We start from the raw sequence: 25,837 nt of genomic DNA, 5'->3' as shown, positions 1-25,837 counted from the left end.
CCTTTTAATATATCACACCTGCGGACAAAAATGATATGCTGTTCTGACCCGCCTTAAAAGGTCCACAAACGTGTTGTTGTTGTGGTCTTCAGTCCTGAGACTGGTTTGATGCAGCTCTCCATGCTACTCTATCATATGCAAGCTTCATCTCCTAGTACATACTGCAACCTACATCCCTCTTAATCTGCTTAATGTATTCATCTCTTGGTCTCCCTATACGATTTTTACCCTCCACACTGCCCTCCAATGCTAAATTTGTGATCCCTTGATGCCTCACAACATGCCCTACCAATCGGTCCCTTCTTCTTGTCAAGTTGTGCCACAAACTCTTATTCAATACTTCCTCATTAGTTATGTGATCTACCCATCTAATCTTCAGCATTCTTCTGTAGCACCACATTTCGAAAGCTTCTATTATCTTCCTGTCCAAACTATTTATCGTCCATGTTTCACTTCCATACATGGCTACACTCCATACAAATACTTTCGGAAACGACTTCCTGACACTTAAATCTATACTTGATGTTAACAAATTCCTCTTCTTCAGAAACGCTTTCCTTACCATTGCCAGTTTACATTTTATATCTTCTCTACTTCGACCATCATCAGTTATTTTGCTCCCCAAATAGCAAAACTCCTTTACTACTTTAAGTGTCTCATTCCTAATCTAATTCCCGTAGCATCACCCGACTTAATTCGACTACATTCCATTATCCTCGTTTTGATTTTATTGATGTCCATCTTATACCCTCCTTTCAAGACACTGTCCATTCCGTTCAACTACTCTTCAAAGTCCTTTGCTGTCTCTGACAGAATTACAATGTCATCGGCGAACCTCAAAATTTTTATTTCTTCTCCATGGATTTTAATACCTACTTCGAATTTTTCTTTTGTTTCCTTTACTGCTTGTTCAATATGCAGATTGAATAACATCGGGGAGAGGCTAAATAGCTCAAATTTCCGCAAAAATATTCGATCCACATTTATTTAATTTACATGAACATTACTGAAGTTAGCCTTACATAGTACGCAAGAGAAAGGCAAATACCTCGAAAAATTCAAAGAAACTAACAAAAGCTAAAAAGTAAAGTCAAAACCTTTCTCAATTTCTGTTATACGTGAAAAGCATTCAAATCTTACGCAAATAGAGGTTATGAAACTTCTCACATATACTCTGCTCTACAAGAGCCGAAGCCTCATATAGTTACGTGAATCTTCCTGTGCTGTTTTTGATCAACTTTATACATGAAACTCTTTTCATTTGAGTTTGTCATAATTAAAATGAATAATGTTAAGGAAGCATTTTCGTATAAGAAAATTTCTGTTGCGTCTAGTGTAAGCCGAAACGTTCCGGAGGGGAGGGGCGGCCCCCTGCCGCCCCCCTTTTGATGTGGCGGGCCTGTTGGAATAAAAGACGTGGTTGGATAAGGAGTGCGGAGACTTCGAAGGAGGAAACTTTGTGTGCGATTTTCGTTAGTAGATAGACTGGTCTAGATTTACTAATATTACTTTTCAACACATCCTTTGATTAAACACTATTAAGAAATAATTAGCAATGCTTAATCGGTGGACTATGTCATACTTTCTAAGAATAAAAAAGTGTCACCTTGCGCTTTGGTACTGGCGCAAGATGAAACATTTCTATTAGTTTTTAAAATTGGCAAAATAATATTAATTGTCTTAAGATAGACATTTACACCAGTAGGCACGACACAATAAGTCATTTCTGTCAATATATACAAAGGAAAACAAACTGTCTCCGAAAATGAACTTATTAAAAATTGTTAATTGCCAACGTCCCCAACTTACGTCGGCGTACCCTACAGTATAATGACCTCTTTCGTCACTGTTCTTCGTGAAAAGATTTCCCATGAAATTTTTCATCTGTATGTATGTGATCGCTACTAATCTATCCCTCTTTGCAGTCACTTTTCTGTACCAAAAACGCATCTTTTTTCTGGAATTATGCTTTCGTTTCTTGTGTCGGTAGTTTAGAGATGCGAAAATCATATGGTTTCAGTGGCACAAAAAGTTAGAGAACATCTGACTTACTATTTTCTGTTCAGTTTAGAAAAAGGCCCCATTTCCGTCATCTAACATTTTGTTGCTTTGTTTATCGATTTTTCCTTGACTTCTTTGTGAAGAGGTTTCATGTTTAAGATTGTATAACAAACACACTGTTTTTGTTCTACGGATTTTTTGTTCATTTCAAGCTAGTTTTCGGCGCATTAGGCCGTTTTCAGGAAACAGCTGACTAACGTCTGGACGGACACTGTTTCTTTAGTAACCAAACATTATAGGCAAAGATACACTCACTTGCATCGGGTATTGTGTATCAGTCTTATTTCTAAACGTTGAAGTTACACTTTACAGAATGCACAATGATATGCACAATAAATAATTAAACTACACGGTACTACAGTATTTTTTTATCTTAACATTGGCTGAGAAACTGTTGAATTGAGTTCTCTTTGTTTATGTTGTGCAACGAACATGTTTTTAATATTCTAAAATAAACTTTAAGCAAGGGGCAGTATTATATACAATAATTAGAATACATAATCAACAGTATTATAGGTAATATGATTAAGCTGCCATAGTGTGCGAGATTGGTTTAGAACTGTGTAACTGAGCACTAGTAACTTATGTCGAGCAGCAAACATGGTTGCTAAATTTAAAAAAAAAAATGTAGAGTTGTTGGGGCTATGTCTCACATGATGCCGATATGTTGAACGTTCTTTAATCAGCCGCAAACGCAAGATTACAGCACTTATAATTTTTTTTCTACTGTATGTAAATCCCCTTATAGAAAAAGTTCATTCCCTTGTTGTTCAGTATGATTATTCTTCTACGGAACTGTTTAAAAGTAGAGGTCATGTTCACCTCAATCCGAAAGTTAGTTTGAACTCCACAGTGCTTTAGTAGACATTGTCTTATTGCAGGTAATATGCGCTTACCTTCAATCCTTCGAAAGGTCTTGCCCAACGATGTAAAGTGGACTCCGAACCCCAGTAGAACTTAACATTTTTCATGTTTGCAAAGAAATCGTTCAAGTATGGTATATTATTATATGTACACTCAAATGTAAAAAAAAATGAAAAATGTTTCCGCCCGGGATCGAACCGGGGACCTTCCGCGTGTTAGGCGGATGTGATAACCACTACACCACGGAAACCAGTTGCTTGTGTATACAGATTATGAGCCAGAGCTGTTGGCCAGTGAGCCCCTCGGCCCCTCGTTATCTTTGGCGGCAGATCTGGAGGACTGACCTCCTTCGGGCGGTTAGAAAGCTGACGCCGACGCTCCGCTGAGACTGAGTTCGCCCGGTTTGGATTTTCTGCAACTTAGTTAAGCGCCCGTCGACAGTCCACTTTTTCGACAGTACCAAATTACTGTCAAAAGCTGTAATCAATTAGCACAAAATTTCTGTGCTGTAAATGGACGACGATCGGCTGGAAGTATATTGAATGCACAGTTTTATGTGTTATAGAACACCAGAAAAATATTCTATTTTCTCCCGTTTGTCCCCTTCAGAGTTTTCTGAAGTTACTTCGAGATTTGAAATGAAAGGAATTACCCTCCTCGATACACCATAAGACGGCTTGTGGAGTATAGATAATGCGGATTTAAGCTCTCACATTTTCCGGCTTTTATTCAAAGATAGATGAATTGTGTCAGTAAGAACTCGGACGAAATCATAGCAAGCAACTGGCATGTGATAAAGCCAAAACATCGATTAGACAACTCATCCTTTGCTGGCATTCCTGCTTTCCTTTTTTATTTCCAGTAAATGGTAAACTGCTATGAGTCGTAAGGATTGACATAATAACGAGCTTTGACAGCAATGCTAGACCTCTGGATTTGCAAGTTCCCAGAAAGCAAACAGGAATTTTATTCTGGTAGCCGTATATTTTTTGGCACATAATATGTCGCTTTTCTCCGACTCCTCTAACAGGTAACATATACCGAAAAACAAACAAATCATCCTTAGGTTTACAGAAAACCAACTTCCAGTTCCAGAAATAATACTAAGGATGGTAAGATTTCGTGGACTAAAAGTTACTCATTATATGTTCCCTGTTAAGACAACGCAAGAAACTGCATGAGAATATAACTATATGGTTTAAGGGGAATTATGACCATGTGATGAAACTAAACCAAAGAAGGCTGTGACGAAGTTCTAGCACGCTGTTTCTGACTTCTGTCACAAAAAATGCTTTTGGTCGTACTGACTCCTACTTTTGTGGAGATTCCGGGTTACTATGTATGAATGCTGGGCTGTTTCCTTAAGTGTTGCAGCGGATTTTCCTCTTCGTTCTTTCGTATGACTTCGCTACAACGATATTCCGCCTATAAGATTCGAGTCTCGTTCCTTCCTTCGCATACCTTTCATAAGCGAACTCATCAAGTCGCTATTTTCAACGGAGATTGTAGACACATCACCACCAAGGTGTAAGTGAGGAGATATGTTAGAAACCAGGAATTTTGCAAATGCGTTGAAGAATTTATCCGACAGATTCTTTTAGCCCCTAAATCAGAGCAACACTCACTCAATGCTTGTTCAGGACGATATATATAAACCGGGTCAGCTCCATGCCTATGCCTGCCACTCGTCATGAGGAGTACACACACACACACACACACACACACACACACACACACACACACACACACACATAGACAGAGAGAGAGACACTATATATATATATATAGTATGGATTGTGTCTTCCCCCCATTAACCGTGGACCCTGCCTCTGGTGGGGAGGCTTGCGTGCCTCAGCGGTGTGCGGACATTTGCCACGATTTTACCTGCTCCGAAGGGTTGGGTACCTTGTCTCCTCCTCCTCCTCATTTAGTAACTCCACTTTAGTGGCACTGTCATCAGTAACATTACGTCGCTGTCGCGCAGTAGAGGTACTTACTGAGGCTTTCCGCTGGTTTACGTAACATAGGACCAGAATCTCTTTGGATTTTCTGTCAAATTTCTAGAGTGAGTTTCGTTGTGGAAACTATTAAATGCATCTCGCATTGAAATCCGCACCAAATTTCGAGCCTCAGTAAAACTTCGCTAATCTTGGAGATTTTGCGTTCGTCTAAATTATACGCGCCTTTTTCGGTGCTCCTGCAGCAGCTTTCTGTCGTGTTTTGTGTACCACGGGGGATCAGTTCAGTCGCTTCTTAATCTATTTGGTATGAATCTCTCGAGTGCTGTTGATACTATTTCTTTGAACGTAAGCCACATATGGTATTCACTTCAATAATCTGGGAGGATTGTAGACTGTACCTTAGAAAGACGTCAACCGAATTTTTAGCTGCTTATATAAATAGATATATTTCGCGTCTAGTTTTGGTGATTTCTGTTACGGGATTGAGCCTCGCTACGTCTGTAATCCCTGCATCCGTCGTGATGCTCAGGATTATTTGTGGCTAAGAGGTCAAGTGTGTTTTCGTAACCATTTACAATTTGAATGGCCTCGTGAACTAACTGTTCAAAAAATTAAAAAAAAAAAAATCATTTGGAACAATTACGAAAGTTGTTTTTCGTCTACAATAGGGTCTGAAAAAGTATTTTTGTCAACATACGGAAGGTAGATTGAAGTCACTGCCAACTATAATTGTATGAGTAGGGTACCTATTTTTGATGAGACTCAAATTTTCTTTGTACTGTTCAGCAACTGTTTCATCTGAGACCGGTAAAAGGAGCCAGTTATTAATTTATTCCGGTTGTCGAATATAATCTCCACCTAAGTCACCTCCACCTAATTCACAGGAACTATGTGCTTCAATGTCGCTTGTGAGGTGAAACACACATTACATTATTTTTCCTTAACTTGTGCTTCTTGTTTCTGTTGCAGTGCAGATCATTACAATTACGGTTTTTCCCTCCAAAACCTAAGATGCTTCTCTGTGACCCTGTAAATACCAGAGCTAAACAATGTAGAACAACAACGTACGTTACAAGCATAGCGTTCTGTATTACTTCATTTCCTTATTTCTAACATTTTAAAATTGTACGTCGACTTTAGATGCCATGTCAGTCGTAGATGTTCTTATCTCTATTTAGTGAACGTATTTTCAGTCATGTTTTGAACATTGTCCCGCTACACTTTATTAACTAATGTTTCGCCCGCAAGGGATATCGGATTTTACAGAATAAATTAATATGGAATGTGTCGTTCTTCTTTTCAAACATTTACATACCCAGTTCCTCTTTCCTTATTGTCTTTCGGGCATGCAGTTGTGGTATTAAAGTAAGCACAAATGCAATGATGAAAAAGAAATGATTAGCGTACATTCGCAGTCTCTTTACATCGTTCCTTTCTTGTTGCTCCCATGGTGATGGACTGTTTCTATCGCAATCAGTAAGCGTGAAAGGAAGCTACCGTACAGACAGAGGGGTCTATATTTAAACCTGGCAGGACTAATTACATACTGACATAATTGTCAGTATTGCTTTTGTTTCCCAAAAGTTACAAATATTTCAATTTCGGAAGAGAAGCTCTGTATTTCGCCAAGATGTCGAAGAAGAAGAAGAAGAAGAAGAAGAAGAAGAAGAAGAAGGTCCCTTACGTACTGGTTGTATCGAGTAAGATGTGGAGATGGCGGTCTGAAAGTGGACAGAAGTAGTACGAGGGATCGCTACTCAAGCTACCTGACGAAGGGACAAGTGATACTTGTGGTGATGGTGGTTAGTGTTTAACTTCCCGTCGACAACGAGGCCATTAGAGACGGAGCGCAAGCTCGGGTTAGGGGAGGATTGGGAAGGAAATCATTAGAGACGGAGCTCAAGCCCTATTTTTAAACATAATCTCCCTTCAATGTGACTGCCTGACATCACTGGCTGGCCTATATGCCCGCATGGCTGTACTCTGCTGGTCGACGCCGAATTCAACGTCTTGTTGCATCAGTAACCTCTCCATCAACCAAGTACTGCTCCCAGAGGAGAGCATCCTTTATTGGACCAAACAGATGGAAGTCGAAAGGGGTGAGCTCCTGACTGCAAGAAGGATCAGGAAGAATAGTCCAATGAAGTTTTGTGAGCTGTGAGATTGTGAATTGTGTGAGGCCTTGTCATGGAGAAGGAGAAGTTCGTCTGCAATTTTGTGGCGACGAAAACGCTGAAGTCGTTTCTTCACTTTCCTGAGAGTATCACAGTACACTTCAGAGTTGAGCGTTGAGGAAGGACACCAAACAACAACACCTTCTCAGATGCAGAAGACTTTCTTTATGACTTTACCAGTTGAGGGTACGGCTTTGAATTTCCTCTACGGAAGAGAGGTGGTGTGGAGCCACTCCATGATTTGCCGGTTCTTTTTTCAGTTCGTAATGATGAACCCATGTTTGATCGCCTGTGACGATGTTGGACAAAAAGTTTTCACGATTAGCCTCGAAACGCGCAAGTCGTTCCGCACAGATGGTCGTTTGTTGATCTTTGGGGCCTTTCAAAGGTACCATCCCGGCATTTGCCTGAAACGATTTAACAGCCCTACCGTAGGTAAAATATTCCTTAGGTAAAATAGTCCCCCATTCGGATCACCGGGCAGGGACTACTCAGGAGGACGTCGTTATCAGGTGAAACAAGACTGGCGTACTACGGATCGGAGCGTGGAATGTCAGATCCCGGATAGGTAAGTTAGAAAAATTAAAAAGGGAAATGGATAGGTCAAAGTTAGATGTACTGGGAATTAGTGAAGTTCGGTGGCAGGAGGAACAAGACTTCAGGTCAAGTGAATACAGGCTTGCAAATACAAAATCAAATAGGGGTAACGCAGGAGTAGGTTTAATAATGAATAAAAAAAAACAGGAGCGCAGGTAAGCTGCTACGAACAGCATATTGAACGCATTGTTGTAGCCAAGATAAACACGAAACCCACGCCTACCACAGTAGCACAAGTTTATATGCCAATTAGCACCACAGACGACGAAGAAATTGAAGAAATGTATGATTAGATAAAAGAAATTAATCAGATAGTGAAGGGAGATGAAAATTTAATAGTCATGGGGGATTGGAATTTGATAGTAAGAAAAGGAAGAGAAGGAAAAGTTGTAGGTAAATATAGAATAGGGGTTTGGCATAAAAGAGGAAGCCGCCTGGTAGAATTTTGCACAGAGCATAACATAATCATAGCTAACACTTGGTTTAAAAAGCATGAACATAGAAGAGATCTGGAGACAGTGGAAGGTTTCACAAAGATTATATAATGGTTAAGTCAGATTTAGGAACCAAGTTTTAAATTGTAAGGCATTTCCAGCGGCAGATGTGGACCCTGACTATAATCTGTTGGTTATGAACTGTAGATTAAAACTGAAGAAACTTCGAAAAGGTGGGAATTTAAGGAGATAGGATCTGGATAAACTGACTGAACCAGAGGTTGTAGTAGTAAAGGCAGCAGAGGATCAAGTGGGTGAAAAGAGGAAGGCTACTAGAAATCCTTGGGTAACAGAGGAGATATTGAACGTTACTGATAAACGGAGAGAATATAAAAATGCAGTAAATGAAGTAGGCAAAAAGGAATACAAACGTCTCAAAAATAAAATCGACAGGAAGTGCAAAATGGCTAAGCAGGGATGGCTAGTGGTCAAATGTAAGGATGTAGATGCATATATCACTAGGCGTAAAGTAGAAACCGTGTACAGGAAAATTAGAGAGACCTTTGGAGAAAAGAGGAACGATGTACTTGAGGACAATATTACGGAAATGGAAGAACATGTAGATGAAGATGAAATGGGAGATACGATACTGCGTGAAAAATTTGACAGGACACTGAAAGACCTAAGTCGAAACAAGGCCCCTGGAGTAGACAGCAGTCCATTAGAACTACTGACAGACTTGGGAGAGCCAGTCCTGTCAAAACTCCACCATCTGGTGAGCAAGATGTATGAGAAAGGCGAAATACCCTCAGACTTCAAGAAGGATATAACAACTTCAGTCCCAAAGAAGGCAGGTCTGGAAATTACCGAACTATCAGTTTAATAAGTCACGACTGCAAAATACTAACACGATTTCTTAGAGAAGAATGGACAAACTTGTAGAAGCCGACCCCAGGGAGGATCAGTTTGGGTTAGAAGTGTTGGAACACGTGAGGCAATACTGACCCTACGACTTATCTTAGAACATACGTTAAGGAAAGGCAAACCAACGTTTCTAGTAATTGTAAACTTAGAGAAAGCATTTCACAATGTTGACGGGAATACTCTCTTTCAAATTCTGCAGATGGCAGGGGAAACATACAGGAGTGAAAGTCTACTTACAATTTGTACAGAAACCAGATGGCAGTTATTAGAGTCGAGGGGCATGAAAGGGAAGCAGTGGTTGGGAAGGGAGTAACACAGGGTTGTAGCCTCTCCCCGATGTTATTCAATCTGTATATTGAACAAGCAGTAAAGGAAACAAAAGGAAAATTCGGAGTAGGTATTAAAGTTCATGGAGAAGAAATAAAAATTTTGAGGTTCGCCGATGACATTGTAATTCTGTCAGAGACACCAAAGGACTTGGAAGAGCAGTTGAACGGAATGGACAGTGTCTTGAAAGGAGGGTATAAGATGAACATCAACAAAAGCAAAACGAGGATAATGGAATGTAGTCGAATTAAGTCGGGTGATGCTGAGGGAATTATATTAGGAAATGAGACACTTAAAGTAGTAAAGGAGTTTTGCTATTTGGGGAGCAAAATAAGTGATGATGGTCGAAGTAGAGAGGATATAAAATGTAGACTGGCAATGGCAAGGAAAGCGTTTCTGAAGAAGAGAAATTTGTTAACATCGAATATAGATTTAAGTGTCAGAAAGTATTTTCTGAAAGTATTTGTATGAAGTGTAGCCATGTATGGAAGTGAAACACGTACGATAGCTAGTTCGGACAAGAAGAGAATAGAAGCTTTCGAAATGTGGTGCTACTTAAGGATACTGAAGATTAGATGGGCAGATCACGTTAGTAATGAGGAGATACTTAATAGACTTGAGGGAAAGAGGATTTGTGACTAGAAGAAGGGATCGGTTTGTAGAACATATTTTCAGGAATCAAGGGATCACCAATTTTGTACTGGAGAGCAGTGTGGAGGGTGAAAATCGTAGAGGGAGACCGTGATATGAATACACTTGGCAGATTCGGAAGGATGTGTGCTCAATAGTTACTTGTAGATGAAGAAGCTTCCACAGGATAAAGTAGCATGGAGGGCTGCATCAAACCAGTCTCTGGACTGAAGACCACAACAAACAACATAGATTGTATACATGGATGTAACCACCATCTACGTCAGGAAACTTCATGAAGACCAGAGTACTAACAATTTATTCCTTTTGCAACCAGGAGTGGACTGTCCTGTCAACCAAAGGCAGACTCCCCAAGTTCTTACGACTGGTGGTACAGTGCATCAGGGGATAGTATCTTGTTCGTCGGTCGGGCCATGAAAGTTTTTCTGCATGACTCAAAGTCTCCTATCCGTTCTCCAATAGATTTGGAAATTTTTCGGCGACTGGGAAGCTCATTGCCGGATACTTTAATGCTATATAGAAATGCCACCAAAGAACATTCCACCACAAATGAAGTACGGATAAAAATTATGGAGGTGGACACTGTACGTGATGTTTTATGCTTAGAGAAGAAACGTTATGAAATACAAAGCCTCTCCGTATGACTAACATTTCTTGTGAAGAAACCGGAGTCTATTCACCATGTAAAAAACTCTTGATTTTTATGGCTCTCTAATTAAATATGTATGTCGCGTACGACCTTAAACAAACAAATACGCATGAGTTTGCGTCATCTCCATAACGATTGATTGCAAATGTCACACACAGACATAAATGTGGAATATGGTAGGCTGCTCTGTTCGTTTGCTAGCGCGATTTTTCATACGTCCAATAGTGCCTACAGTGGCTGTTTCCTAACAGTCTAGCCCATAGAACCGCACGAAACGGAGTACCCATACGAAATCCAGAGGAAGTTCCTCGAAGTCCTTAACTCGAGTGGCACCAAAACAAATATTGCGCTATCGGAGGGGATTTTTTGTCTTTATCTTATGTCTTGTAACACAACATTCCTGGACATACTGCGGAGTCTTAAATTGGCTGTGAAACCTCATGAACCTTGGAACGCACTAGCAAATTTTCTATCACTGCTGTCAGAGCTCATAAATCAGTAATTTAGTCGAAACAGCACATTTGCTTCAGAGAGCAACTAACTCCTACATCCAGGAGACCAAATAATCGATTTTTCGAGCTTCAAGGCTCTTCTAAACTTATTACCAATTTAGGGCTTTCAGCCAGCCGACAGCAGAATTCAGGAATCCTTAATGGCCGTTTACTACTCCGATACGAGAAACCCTCTAGAAACCCTGCTTTCCGCCAGTACATTCTACAACGTAATTCCAGACTGGGTATGTGCTGGAAACCGCCTGCTGTTCCTTAAACCAGCCTAGTATACTACCACCACAATACTCAGCTTGCACTGTGAATCTCCGATAGAGTTCACTTTGAGTGGATTAGGAAAAAACCAATCTATCAGCTTCGGGTAGAACAAACAACGATTCCGTTCTCACACTGCAGGAATTTAGGCTCTCCTGTTGGTAACATTGTAGAAGTCACTTTTTTAAAAGGGATGCTCTGCAGAATACGTATATTGCTTGGGACTGTCAAATTATATGCAGTCAGATACGATTTTCCGAGCTAAAATACAATAAAAATCTCTGTTAAGTTTCTTACAGGTAGAGGAGACTTCAGCTAACAAAACGTTACAGTGGGCTTACACATACGATTGCTAACGACTGCAGATTTTGTAAATTTAAATACAATTGTATAAGATCAAACATGATTGAGGTCAGTATCAAAATGTTTAATTTTACAGAAAAATCAACAAACAAATTATCTGAGAATAATTTGTTCGGTTTTTGATGCATTTGGAGTCACAAGAAAATGGGAAATGAGAAAATTTAATGGCTCAGTTCTTGACAGTAGTGATCTGCGCATTTTTGTCTAGACATGAAAACATAAAAAGGCATGAAATTATCGGTTTATAATAACGTGCGGTATTCTGTGTGTCACATTTATTGCACGATTTCGACATTTATTCATTACTTGAATAAATTCTCTGCGTGGGATATAAACACTTAAAGTATCATATCTGGTACTGGTAATCTTTTGCACTTTCGGCGACCATTAATCTGTTTCGACCCCCCCCCCCCCCCCACTCCCTTCTTCTCCACAACTCGGCTCCTATAATTAGCAACTTAACGAGTAGTGGAAATCTAACGCAAAGTCGATTGTGGAAAAAAAAAATACGCTTCGTGTAAGGCATTACACCACGATTTATCTCTCTTTTAATGGGGGTAGGGGAAGGAAGGCTTCTGTTTTAATTATTTTGGAACACTTAAAAAAGTTGAGGGTTAATAGTTTTATTCCTCTGCCACTATTTTGCACATATTTTCGGCTTTTAACTTACAAAATTCGTAACCTCACCTGAAACCTTTTAATGACTTGAATGTGTGTTTCACCTCACTCAGGAGCAAAAATAAATCATGTATTAAGACAAGCTACGCCTGTCGATAGACCCACAGGTCCGAAATGCATCGTGTATTTAATAAAACATGAAACTTTGTGAACTGAAGGTGTTTTTTAATCCTTACTTCCAGTGTATTGAAAACAGTCACGGTTGAAGCTGCAAAATATGGGTAAAATTAGTCCTTGATTATGCGAGCTGTGTCAACGGGGGCCCTGTCCTTATGGAACACATTGTACCATGAGACGCACCTGATCAGCTAAAATGTCACATGATATTTGGCTGTAATACGATCTTGCAGAGTAACCATGGGGCCCATAGAATACTACGGAACGGCTGCCCAAATCATCATCGAAACGCGCGCCTTGTCTCACCCTTGGAACGTAAACGCGGCCAGAATATGGAAACAATGTACAACAAGATTCATCTGATCACATGACATTCTTCCATTGCTACATAATAGAGGTTTTGTGGCTTCGACACCGTTTCCTTGTGAAACGTCCCTTAGAAAAATTTATAAATTACTGTGCTGGTAAACCTCTTATGTTATTTGATTTTCAAACAGCTGAGCAAAACTGAACGTACTCAGACATTTCTCTCTTTACTTATTCTGATCAACATTAAACTGACACCCAATATTTTTTTTATTAATGCAACGCAGTCTGACTTTCAATAATTTCCTACAAAAGAATGGCCCTGACTAACAATAAGCTGTACCTTTCATGAATCACTTACCTCACAAAAATCTTCGTTACACAAACTACGCGAGCGCCAATACTGCCAGCTAAATAAAAGATTCTGACTACTGAAGGCACTAACTACTGTTAGGCATAGTTAGCAAATAAAGGAGTTCGATGGAGAACAAACAATGTATTTACCTTATTAGTGTTCAAAAGTCATATCAGTTCATGACATCCAGTCTTACAAATTTCCTTTTTCTGACGGACACACATCCAAATCGTCCTCTCTCAAAACTCTGCCATCTCCCTCCCCACATTTACCACTGCTGACGGCTCACCTCCAACTGCGCAACGCTACGCGCTGTTCACATCCAACTGCCCAACACTACAATAACAAATATTCCAACAATGCAAACCAGCCACAGACTGCACACAGCACAGCCAGTGATTTTCATACAGAGCGCTACGTGGCGTTACCAACATAAAAACCTAAACAGCCTACCTATACCTTTTACGGGCATTTACGTCACTGATGAGTGGTTTTTGAATTCCGGCTCGCTCTGCAGTGCTTTGCTTCTGGAGCTCTCTTTGATTTGTTTTGTTTCTGAAAGGGTTCCCGGGTGAAACTGTAGCGTCTAGAACCTCTCGGCCACTCCAACCGGCCAGCGCAATACATTTTGATCAGTTCACACAGGATACGGATATTACTTATACAGTTTTAGTCTTCCATTATTGCCATTGATTTGTTGTCGTTGTATTTCAATAACTGTACTTAAGTTTTTCGGCGTCATATTGTTTATATGGACCATTTTTCGTTTCAAGTATTGACGCGCACGATTTAATTCTTACTTTGTCATTGCAAGGTACAGTTTGTGCAAATATGCACAAATTGTCGAAACTAGCACTTCTTCTGCAACATTATTTACATATTATAATTTTTTTCTATTTACCGCATGGAAAACACTGCTGTGTGATAAAATAAAAATTAAAAATAATAAATGGGTACACAAGTATTTTAATAAAAGCTTAAACAGCTAAAATAAGCATAACTACCTGATGCTAAGCCAAGTGAAGGGAGTTTATTTGCGTAATAGAAAACATACGTGAAAATCAACGTGGTTGTTAAATTTTGTAATCGTTAAGGCGTTTTGAACACTGGATTTCACGTCTCAATGTTTATGGGGGCAGGGAGAGGCAGCGTTCTTAAAGATGGAATCTAGTGGTGCCTGTAAGGAGTTTTGCAAGTGGTCCTGGGATCTTCTGACCTGTTTTGCACAATTGTACAACATACTCTGATTTGTCTGTATGTCTTTTGGAACGACGGCTTGAGTCGTCATCGGAAATAACCATGTAATTCTGCCTTCCCAGCGTGGCTTTTTGATTTAGATCAGGGATTGTGAGCATCGCGAGCGCCATGCACAGACAATTGCGTTATATACTGCTCAGTTAGTTCCATTTCTGGCGGGTTGTCAGAGTTCCCTGTTCAGGAGTTTCTCATTAGTTGGTACCGTCTGATCCATTATTTTGTACCGTCTTTCCCTCACTGTATGGCACAATGAGTTCATTTATATTTTCTCGGATGTGCTCCCCCTTTTTTAGTTTGGAAATTTCTCGGTTTCAATGTATTTAATTGTTGATTAGTTTCTTCTCGTAGAGTACGACACAGAGCTGTTATGCACTTAACGCCACGTATCCGACATTAATTGTGGCTTGCTTACGGTCTGGACGGAACTGGTCGATAGATACCGCCGTGAAACTGTTCAGGCCGTTTGCTGGCTTTATGAAGAAGTAGCACTGCGTAAATTGTTTTCAGGTCAACTAGAGCCAGAACACTTTCCTCAACTGATAGTACGCAGATCACCTTGCTTCACTCTCAACCCTAGCGCGCGGCTGACGTAGTATTACAGCTCTTCTGGGTAATGCGAATGTGCAGTGGATGTAATATTACGTCACGCCAAATATGATGATTTACCACGGTGCCAACCGTACATCTACATCGATACTCTGCAAATCACATTTAAGTGCCTGGCAGAGGGTTCATCGAACCACCTTCACAATTCTCTACTATTCCAATCAAGTACAGCGCGCGGGAAGAATGAACACCTATATCTTTTCGTGCGTGCACTGATTTCCCTTATTTTATCATGGTGATCGTTCCTACCCTACGTAAGTCGGTGTCAACAAAATATTTTCGCATTCGGAGGAGAAAGTTGGTGATTGGAATTCCGTGAGAAGAATCCGTCGCAACGAAAAAGGCCTTTCTTTTAATGATGTTCATCCCAAATCCTGTATCATTTCTGTGACACTATCTCCCATATTTCGCGATAATACAAAACGTGCTGCCTTCCTTTGAATTTTTCCGATGTACTCAGTCAGTCCTATCTGGTAAGGATCCCACACCGCGCAACAGTATTCTAAAAGTGGAAGGAAAAGCGTAGTGTAGGCAGTCTCCTTAGTAGGTCTATTACATTTTCTAAGAGTCCTGCCAATAAAACGCAGTCTTTGGTTAGCCTTCCCCCCAAACATTTTCTGTGTGTTCCTTCCAATTTAAATTGTTCGTAATTGTAATACCTAGGTATTTAGTTGAATTTACGGCTTTTGGATTAGACAGATTAATCGTGTAACAGAAGTTTAACGCGTTCCTTTTAGCACTCATGTGGATGACCTCACACTTTTCGTTATTTAAGGTCATCTGCCACTTTTATCACCATTCCGATATCTCTTCTAAATCGTTTTGCAGTTTGTTTTGATCTTCTGATGACTTTTTTAGTTGATAAACGACAGCGTCATCTGCAAACAGGCGAATACGGCTGCTCAGATTGTCTCCCACATCGTTTAAATAGATAAGGAACAGCAAAGGACCTATAACACTACCTCGGGGAACGCCAGAATTTGGGTTCGCAGTTTTCACCAGGCAGTGATGGAAACATTCGTCGTTTTTGGATCTTCGTTATCGTCTCTTGTTTCACGGGTATTAGCTGACGTTCAAGTTCCCCCCGTTTCAAGCGTTTTGTATGCTTTAGTGTTGATATTGTGTTCAAAATTTGCAAGTGATTAAAGTCCTTGACGAATCTGCAGTTGATGATAACTAAATTTTGACGATGACTGAGATTACACTTTTGTCCTATTATTTTTGTATATTGTGTTGTTATAAAGGATTTTCATGAAGGTAAATCAGGAAATCACTCTGAGCATATGATTCCGGTGAGGGTAATGTGTGAACTATGTAAGTCTCCATATTTCAGTTTGTGTCACAGTGTATTCCACCATAAACACTAAATCTTGCTTTGTTCTTGTGTTCTGTGTGTTTCTTCAGGTTTAAATGAAAAAGATTTAATTGAAACATCAAGATCACTTGTTTGCTTACCGGTATATGTATTTGAATACCAGAATTCCGTTTCAATTCTTCCGGCGATAATTGCTATCAAAGTGAAGTTTCAGATTTAACACTATCAATGCCGAAGCATGCACATTTATAGTAGAAAGCCCAATAAAACTAAAAATGTATTGAAATTCCAAAGAACCATATATTTTAGCCAGTCCATATGTACGAGACCTCGTCCATAAGTAGTTAAGGGTTTCGCCGCCGCAGCAATCAATACATTGGTCCTCTGATTGCATGTGCGATCTCCGACGGTTCACTGAATACTTGTTCCACATTCAAAGCTTCTTACGTGTTGTTGTTGTTGTTGTCTTCAGTCCTGAGACTGGTTTGATGCAGCTCTCCATGCTACTCTATCCTGTGCAAGCTGCTTCGTCTCCCAGTACCTACTGCAACCTACATCCTTCTGAATCTGCTTAGTGTACTGATCTCTCGGTCTCCCTCTACGATTTTTACCCTCCACGCTGCCCTCCAATGCTAAATTTGTGATCCCTTGATGCCTCAAAACATGTCCTACCAACCGATCCCTTCTTCTAGTCAAGTTGTGCCACAAACTTCTCTTCTCCCCAATCCTATTCAATACCTCCTCATTAGTTACGTGATCTATCCACCTTATCTTCAGTATTCTTCTGTAGCACCACATTTCGAAAGCTTCTATTCTCTTCTTGTCCAAACTAGTTATCGTCCATGTTTCACTTCCATACATGGCTACACTCCAAACAAATACTTTCAGAAACGACTTCCTGATACATAAATCTATATTCGATGTTAACAAATTTCTCTTCTTCAGAAACGCTTTCCTTGCCATTGCCAGTCTACATTTTATATCCTCTCTACTTCGACCATCATCAGTTATTTTACTTCCTAAATAGCAAAACTCATCTACTACTTTAAGTGTCTCATTTCCTAATCTAATTCCCTCAGCATCACCCGACTTAATTCGACTACATTCCATTATCCTCGTTTTGCTTTTGTTAATGTTCATCTTATATCCTCCTTTCAAGACACTGTCCATTCCGTTCAACTGCTCTTCCGAGTCCTTTGCCGTCTCTGACAGAATTACAATGTCATCGGCGAACCTCAAAGTTTTTACTTCGTCTCCATGAATTTTAATACCTACTCCAAATTTTTCTTTTGTTTCCTTTACTGCTTGCTCAATATACAGATTGAATAACATTGGGGAGAGGCTACAACCCTGTCTCACTCCTTTCCCAACCACTGCTTCCCTTTCATGCCCCTCGACTCTTATTACTGCCATCTGGTTTCTGTACAAATTATAAATAGCCTTTCGCTCCCTGTATTTTACCCCTGCCACCTTTAGAATTTGAAAAAGAGTATTCCAGTCAACATTGTCAAAAGCTTTCTCTAAGTCTACAAATGCTAGAAACGTAGGTTTGCCTTTTCTTAATCTTTCTTCTAAGATAAGTCGTAAGGTCAGTATTGCCTCACGTGTTCCAACATTTCGACGGAATCCAAACTGATCCTCCCCGAGGTCTGCATCTACCAGTTTTTCCATTCGTCTGTAAAGAATTCGCGTTAGTATTTTGCAGCCGTGGCTTATTAAACTGATAGTTCGGTAATTTTCACATCTGTCAGCACCTGCTTTCTTTGGGATTGGAATTATTATATTCTTCTTGAAGTCTGAGGGTATTTCGCCTGTCTCATACATCTTGCTCACCAGCTGGTAGAGTTTTGTCATGACTGGCTCTCCCAAGGCCGTCAGTAGTTCTAATGGAATGTTGTCTACTCCGGGGGCCTTGTTTCGACTCAGGTCTTTCAGTGCTCTGTCAAACTCTTCACGCAGTATTGTATCTCCCATTTCGTCTTCATCTACATCCTCTTCTATTTCCATAATATTGTCCTCAAGTACATCGCCCTTGTATAAACCTTCTATATACTCCTTCCACCTTTCTGCCTTCCCTTCTTTGCTTAGAACTGGGCTGCCATCTGAGCTCTTGATATTCATACACGTGGTTCTCTTCTCTCCAAAGGTCTCTTTAATTTTCCTGTAGGCAGTATCTATCTTACCCCTAGTGAGATAAGCTTCTACATCCTTACATTTGTCCTCTAGCCATCCCTGTTTAGCCATTTTGCACTTCCTGTCGATCTCATTTTTGAGACGTTTGTATTCCTTTTTGCCTGCTTCATTTACTGCATTTTTATATTTTCTCCTTTAAAGCTGCATGTCCTCGGGAAAAATTACGGCTGTAGTTTCCCCTTGCTTTCAGCCGTTCGCAGTACCAGCACAGCAAGGCCGTTTTGGTTAATGTTGCAAGGCCAGATCAGTCAATCATCCAGACTGTTGCCCCTGCAACTACTGAAAAGGCTGCTGCCCCTCTTCAGGAACCACACGTTTGTCTGGCCTCTCAACAGATACCCCTCCATTGTGGTTGCACCTACGGTACGGCCATCTGTATCGCTGAGGCACGCAAGCCTCCCCACCAACGGCAAGGTCCATGGTTCATGGGGGGGGCTTCTTACATAACTGTCTCATTAAATGCGACCTCTGCTCGGAAAATAGTTGGAAAACTAAGGAAGAAAATAATGTTTCCGCCCGGGATCGAACCGGGGACCTTCCGCGTGTTAGGCGGATGTGATAACCACTACACCACGGAAACCTGCTGTCGGAGCGGGTGCTGGAAGTATGCTGATGAAACCCCGCTGGACGTTGACCCACTCTGTAGCCAGTGAGACCCAGCCAGCTGTGACTGGACGCAAGCGGCGAAACCTGTCTTACGGACTGCAAAGCATACAACATTTTAACAGTCCGGTGGGCAATGTTTTGTTCAGATTTGGTTATGATAAGTAAGATTCAGTGTTACTATCTGTGCCCCATATTTTGAAAGGATATTGTTAAATTTATCAGTGTGCCTGCGAGCTACAGAAAGTCTGTTACTACAGTATCTACAGTGATGGCTGTTGTGTAAGAGCAGTAAGCACCATAACTTTTGACACCTTGCGAATTTATTGGTTATTTTTCTTTGAATGCTGTTAAATGTAATGTAGATGCGGTAATCTGAAATACACGGCACTAAATCTACCGCGCTGTACTATATTGCTCCTCTAGATTCGGTGAAACTTGGCATCTGGGTCGCGAGCACAGCAGTTCTGTACGTTTTAAGGAGCTTTTGCGCATGCGTACTTGGCATGACGTAATTGTCTTAGGGGCCAAATACATGCTGCTTTGATAAACAATGTGCATGGTTCGCGGCGTGCACAGGTTACCATTCTCCCACTAAACGGTAGTACATTCCTCAGATACGCCAATTCACTCTCTATATAGCAAAATTAGATCGGACATCAGTATATTTTATAGCTATAGGATAGAATAATCTATTTTGTGGTATTCTAAGTGAGGTATAATACACTAGGTTTTGCATTTTATAGTGTAGTAATCCATTTGAGGCGCTAAGAACATGAAGCACATCATCGTCGATTGTGAGACTATAGCATTTATTCATGCGTCTGACATCTGTTGATCCTGTGGTGAGTCAGGGTTATCTGTACCGTAGGCCCACATTGTATGTGTTTATGAACATTGGTTTCTCTGACATTCACTTAAATGTGGGCTCGAAGACTGTGTGCTTTTGGCTCTGAGCGCCTCATTTGTATTCTAGTTAAGTGACCTTGTCGGTAGATAGTACTACTTGAATTTAATCATTTCCGCAATCGGCGGTTCGTATTTGGAGTTGGTTGTCTACTGTACATGAATCGGTTTTCCTGTGCATTGTCAACCTAAACTATGTTGAATCTGATTTAAGTGCTTGCAGAAAAGAAAATTACCAGGAAAAGTTTGCTGCAAAGGAATTAGGGCCACCAAGGGCAGATCCATTGTCTGAGTAAGTGACAAAATGAAATAAGCGTGACTACAAGCTAACAGTTAACAGAAAAGTGTATAATAAGCGTAAGTTGTGTGAGTGCAACATAAGAATATCTGCTTTTTGCCTGGAAATTCATTCTTTAACTAATACATTTGTTAGGGATCTTGTACATTTGCCTGACAAAATAAAAAAAAAAACACGAAAACTCCATCTTACACAAAAATGCGAAACGGAAACTTTATTTGGTTCTTGCCATAAACTGTACATAATTATGTACAAATCAACAAAATTCCACATGTTATGCATATAATGATTATTATTGTTATTATTATTATTGACAGTGGCTGAAGTTATATAAATATGTTGTTGAGCATAAATGTTATACAATAGAATGTTATACAATAGATGCTATTAATTTTACACTCTCCTATTGATCTGAATTTAAAAATTTGTGAACACCCAGAATGTATACTTACGAGCCACCACTGAGCGTCTATACTGTACATAACATTGCCACTGTTACCACATACGTATTCTAATCGCCATCAGGTTGTGCGATTCTTGCTAGTATTCTGGAAAGTCAGTCAAAAAGTTAAAGCTATGATCTTCATGCAAAATTAGCTTCATGTTTCTCTGAAGGTCTGTGTTTAGTACGTCTCAAGTTTGGAAAGGAAAATTCTGCAATCTGAACTGGGAAGAGTCTTTTACCCATAAATATTGGCATAAACTGGTACAAGGGCCGTCACTAGAGACTTTTCCGTACACGATGTTTCATTTGTTGCAAGCGCTGATAAAGTATAGCTTGCATCAACTGAATTTTTTCTGAGGAGTCTATACGGCCTCCGTTAACACCCGAAAGCCGTTTATCACAGGATATCCGCAGTAATAAAACTGCTGAAGAGACGGTATGTTGTCTCTTTCTGCTGCTACATCCGCACGATAAGCACCATAAACCAGTTTTATGGGTGCACTTTTTTGCAAATGAAAAAAGCTAATTACCCTAACTCTCAGCGCTTGAACCCTTCTTTCGGCTCGGTAGTGTCATTTTCAATGCTCAATGGGGGAGCTACGATACTGATAGCAAGCCAGTTCGATACACATAGAAATAGTTATTATGAATGAAACTTATTAACAACAATTCATCGTTTTCACTGCCTGCAAATCTAAATATTTAAATAAACTTGTTGCAATAATTAATATTGTTGTACAGGAATTGTATACGGAGGAATCTGTTATGTTCGATGATGGATTTGCGCATTTTTACTGTGTGTAATGGCATAATACCACTCTCGCATATCCACAAGGAGAGGGGCCATTGTGCGTGAATGAACACACTTCCGGACAGACAGTTGAATCCAATGCGTCGGAAATCGCAGATGACAGTGCCATGTATCATCACTTAACACTTCCGAGCTGAGATGCCGTGGTCCATACATAGAACTCTCCCCTGATGTTTCGCCTTCGACTGCGGAAGACATCCTCCGAGGACAATCGGCGAACTGCGACGAGAGCGCGAGTGAGTGATACATGACATCCAGAGGGCGCCGCTGTCAGTCACGTGACGTCGGCTGGGCTATGAGCTCTGATATTGCCAACTTTCTCAATTGAAATTAATTGATTGTCACTCTGTTGCTCCAGTGTTGACATCCATATCTTATCCAGCTCAATGCCTTCATCTTTTCTATTGAAATTATTGCAGGGTTTGGCAATCTCTATCTCTGTACATTCGCGCATAATAATGCGACGTCGTTGCTACGACAGTCGTCTCACTAAACTTTATTTCATAATCACCTTCCTTAAACACATGTTCCGCTACAGCCGATTTATCAATATGTCCGAGGCGGCAGTTCCTTTTATGTTCACCCAGACGGGTGTTGACGCTTCTGTTTCTTGTGCCTATATAGACCTTTCCACAACGGCACGGAATTTTATAGACGCCTGGTGTAGCTAGAGGATGTCGTTTATCTTTTGCGAATCTTAAACATTCTTTTATTTTCGTGGTGGGTCTGAAGACAGTTTCCACATCGTACTTGCTTAAAATGTTTCCAATGCGGCCAGTGACCTCACTGATAAATAGTAAGAACACTTTCCCCTTGGGTTGTTATCGATCCTCGTCCGTCCTGGTTGTCAGTCTAGGGCATAGTGAACGGTCTATCTCTGTGTTGGAATACCCATTCTTCTTGAAGATCAATCTAAGATGTTCAATCTCATCATCTAAGTGAACTGGTTCACATATTTTGTGTGACCTGTCTATTCATGTATTAATCATCCTCCTTTATGTCTTTGGTGGTGGTTAGAATCTTTCTGCAGATAACGATCAGTTTGTCTGTCCTTCCTGAAAACCTTATGAGTCAATAATCAGTCCTCTCGTTTGATTACGGTCGCATCTAAGAAGATCAGGTGACTATCGATTTCCTTTTCCACAGTGAATTAAATTCTTGGATTAATACTATTCAGATGTAACTGGAAAGCATCTAGTTCCTCTTCCCCGTGGGTCCATATAACAAATATATCGTGTACATAACGATACTATCTGGCTGGCCTTTTTCTAGCTGTTTGCAGCGCCCGTAGTTAAAAGTTCTCCATGAACAAGTTAGCCACAGCTGGACTAAGAGGACTTCACGTAGCCATCCCATAAATCTGTTCATAAAAAACATTATTATATTAAAAATAAGTTGTTGTAAGGCAATGTCTGAATAATGTCAACATATCGCTAGGAACAATATCCGCTATACATGTGATCGCTTCATTCACCGGGATCATGGTAAACAACGACACCACATCAAAACTGACCAGGATACCATAAGGGCCCACACGAATTTCCTTAATAATAATATCGATGAAGTGATCTGAATTTTTGACATGACTGTCTGTTCCACCAACTTGAGGTTATAGCAACGAGGCAAGGTGTCCAGCTAATTCATGGATGGGAGAGCCTATTGCGCTGAGTATAGGTCACAAAGGTACCAGCGGTTTATGTACCTTGGGTAACCCACAGAGTCTGGGCGAGTAAGCTTCTGATTTAAAGAGTTGCTTCTTATCGTCTGAAGAGACGGAAGACGCTTTCACCATCTGATTGGTCATTTTTAAAATATGTGAAGCAGCTGACTTGGATGATGAGATTGAACATCTTAGTGATCTTCAAGAAGAATGGTTATTCGAACAGAGAGATAGACCGTTCACTATGCCCTAGACTGACAACCAGGACGGACGAGAATCGACACCAACCCAAGGGGAAAGTGTCCTTACCATTCATCAGTCAGGTCACTGACCGCATTGGAAAAATTTTAAGCATGTACGATGTGGAAACTGTCTTCAGACCCACCACGAAAATAAAAGAATGTTTAAAATTCGCAAAAGATAAACGACATCCTCTAGCTACACCAGGCGTCTATAAAATTCCGTGCCGTTGTGGAAAGGTCTATATAGGCACAAGAAAAAGAAGCGTCAACACCCGTCTGGGTGAACATAAAAGGAACTGCCGCCTCGGACATATTGATAAATCGGCTGTAGCGGAACATGTGTTTAAGGAAGGTGATTATGAAATAAAGTTTAGTGAGACGACTGTCGTAGCAACGACGTCGCATTATTATGCGCGAATGTACAGAGATAGAGATTGCCAAACACTACAATAATTTCAATAGAAAAGATGAAGGCATTGAGCTGGATAAGATATGGATGTCAACATTGGAGCAACAGCGTGACAATCAATTAATTTCAATTGAGAAAGTTGGCAATATCAGACATCATAGCCCAGCCGACGTCACGTGATTGACAGCGGCGCCCTCTGGATGTCTTATATAGCACTCACTCGCGCTCTCGTCGCAGTTCGCCGATTGTCCTCGGAGGATGCCTTCCGCAGTCGAAGGCGAAACATCAGGGGAGAGTTCTATGTATGGACCACGACATCTCAGCCCGGAAATTTTAAGTGATGACAACACCTGCCGTGAAAGCCTTCATTCTATGATCAATGCCATATATCATTTACAATTTTACTTTAATGTACACAATACTGTATGTGGAACATAATAATTTATCTATTACGTGCACGTTACTATCTGACATAATATGAAAGAATGATTCATGTCTTCCTTTTTTGTGGGTGTTTATAATAGGATCATATCTTCCCGAAACAAGTTGTGTTTATAAATTAAAAATATCACACTTTTGATAACTGGTGCGTCATAATCTCCGTCCTTAATTTTATTGAACAAAACTGCAAATATAGAGTTTGGAGAAATGAAATAGTAGTTGCAGTGAAAAAGTTAGTTTTAAAGAAGGATTTAGCTTGTAACAGAGAATTCTGCTCTTTACTTTGGAAACTTTGCCACAGGCTTCCCTAAGCAATAAGATTTACGTCGTCATCTTCTGTGATGACAAAACACCAGACTGAAAAGGAGACAGCAAGTTGTCTGACAGCTCTGTAAGCATTACGGCTTATCGGATTCGAAGTTGAGTGAGCAAAATTTGTACAAGTAGTAACTTACTAGTTTGTTAATGTCAAAATAAAAGCATATTATTGTGTAATATTGCATCTGTTATTCTTTTATGCAGAAATTGTGTAACATTGCATCTGTTATTCTGCTACGTAGATGGTCTGCTTGCTTTGGGATAACCCCGGTTATTTTGTAGCATTTCCTATGCAGCAGATCACACACAATACGAATCGCTTAGGCAAAGCGTCATCTCTTCGTGGAAGTGCAGAGAAGTTTGCGCAACACAGAAACGCTACCACCTCTGCTGTACGGATAAATTTTATGTACCAATAGGACAGATCTTAAGGGATCCTAGCTCACCGATGTATAAACTGGCGAAATATTTGACCTCTCTGCTGTAGCAGCACGTGGTAGAGACTCAGGACATTTCAGTGAGAAGCTGAAGAAAGTAAAACTCGCTCTGAATGACATCCTGGTCGTCTTTGATGTTTTTTCTTTGTTTACCGGAGTTCCACTCAGTGACACACTGCAGAATTACAGTTCCACTTCTCCACTGGACAACATCAAGAGTTTTTCTGCACGTGTTAACATGAGTTACTTTACGTGGAATGGCGATTCTACGAACAATTGTAAGGCATCAGTGAGTGTGGTCCGCTTAGTACAGTAGTTGTCAGTTTCTTCATGGAGCATTTCGAAAGACAGTCGCTGGACCTGACACCTTGTAAACCTAGTTTTACAGTTGTACAGTTACATCGACGGCACCTTTATCTAGTGGACTCGTGGTGAGGAACAGCTCGGTGACTTCTAAAGGCATGTGAGAAATCTTCATGCCATCATAAACATTTCTATAGACATAGGAAGGGACAAACAGCTGTTGTTTCTAGATGAATTGACTCCAAGGAATAGTGAGAACCTCAGCCACAATGTGTATCGAAAATCAGCACACATTGGTGGGTACTCCACCATTTGTATAAGAAGTGTCACGAAACTTAACACATCCATACATCCCTGTGATGACGGAC

The 25,837-nt window shown here is 40.4% G+C and overlaps 2 non-coding genes across 2 annotated transcripts; both read right to left on the bottom strand.

Moving 5' to 3' along the window:
* Positions 1-3,102: 3,102 nt before the first annotated feature.
* On the bottom strand, positions 3,103-3,175 carry Trnav-aac (transfer RNA valine (anticodon AAC)). Its single transcript has one exon. It is a non-coding gene; the product is annotated as a tRNA-Val (tRNA).
* Positions 3,176-19,103: 15,928 nt separating this feature from the next.
* Positions 19,104-19,176, bottom strand: Trnav-aac (transfer RNA valine (anticodon AAC)). Its single transcript has one exon. It is a non-coding gene; the product is annotated as a tRNA-Val (tRNA).
* Between the last annotated feature and the right edge of the window lie 6,661 nt (positions 19,177-25,837).

This window comes from Schistocerca gregaria, chromosome 2 (genome assembly GCF_023897955.1).
Source record: "Schistocerca gregaria isolate iqSchGreg1 chromosome 2, iqSchGreg1.2, whole genome shotgun sequence".
Lineage (NCBI taxonomy): Eukaryota > Metazoa > Arthropoda > Insecta > Orthoptera > Acrididae > Schistocerca > Schistocerca gregaria.
This window is presented reverse-complemented; position numbering and strand designations above follow the sequence as displayed.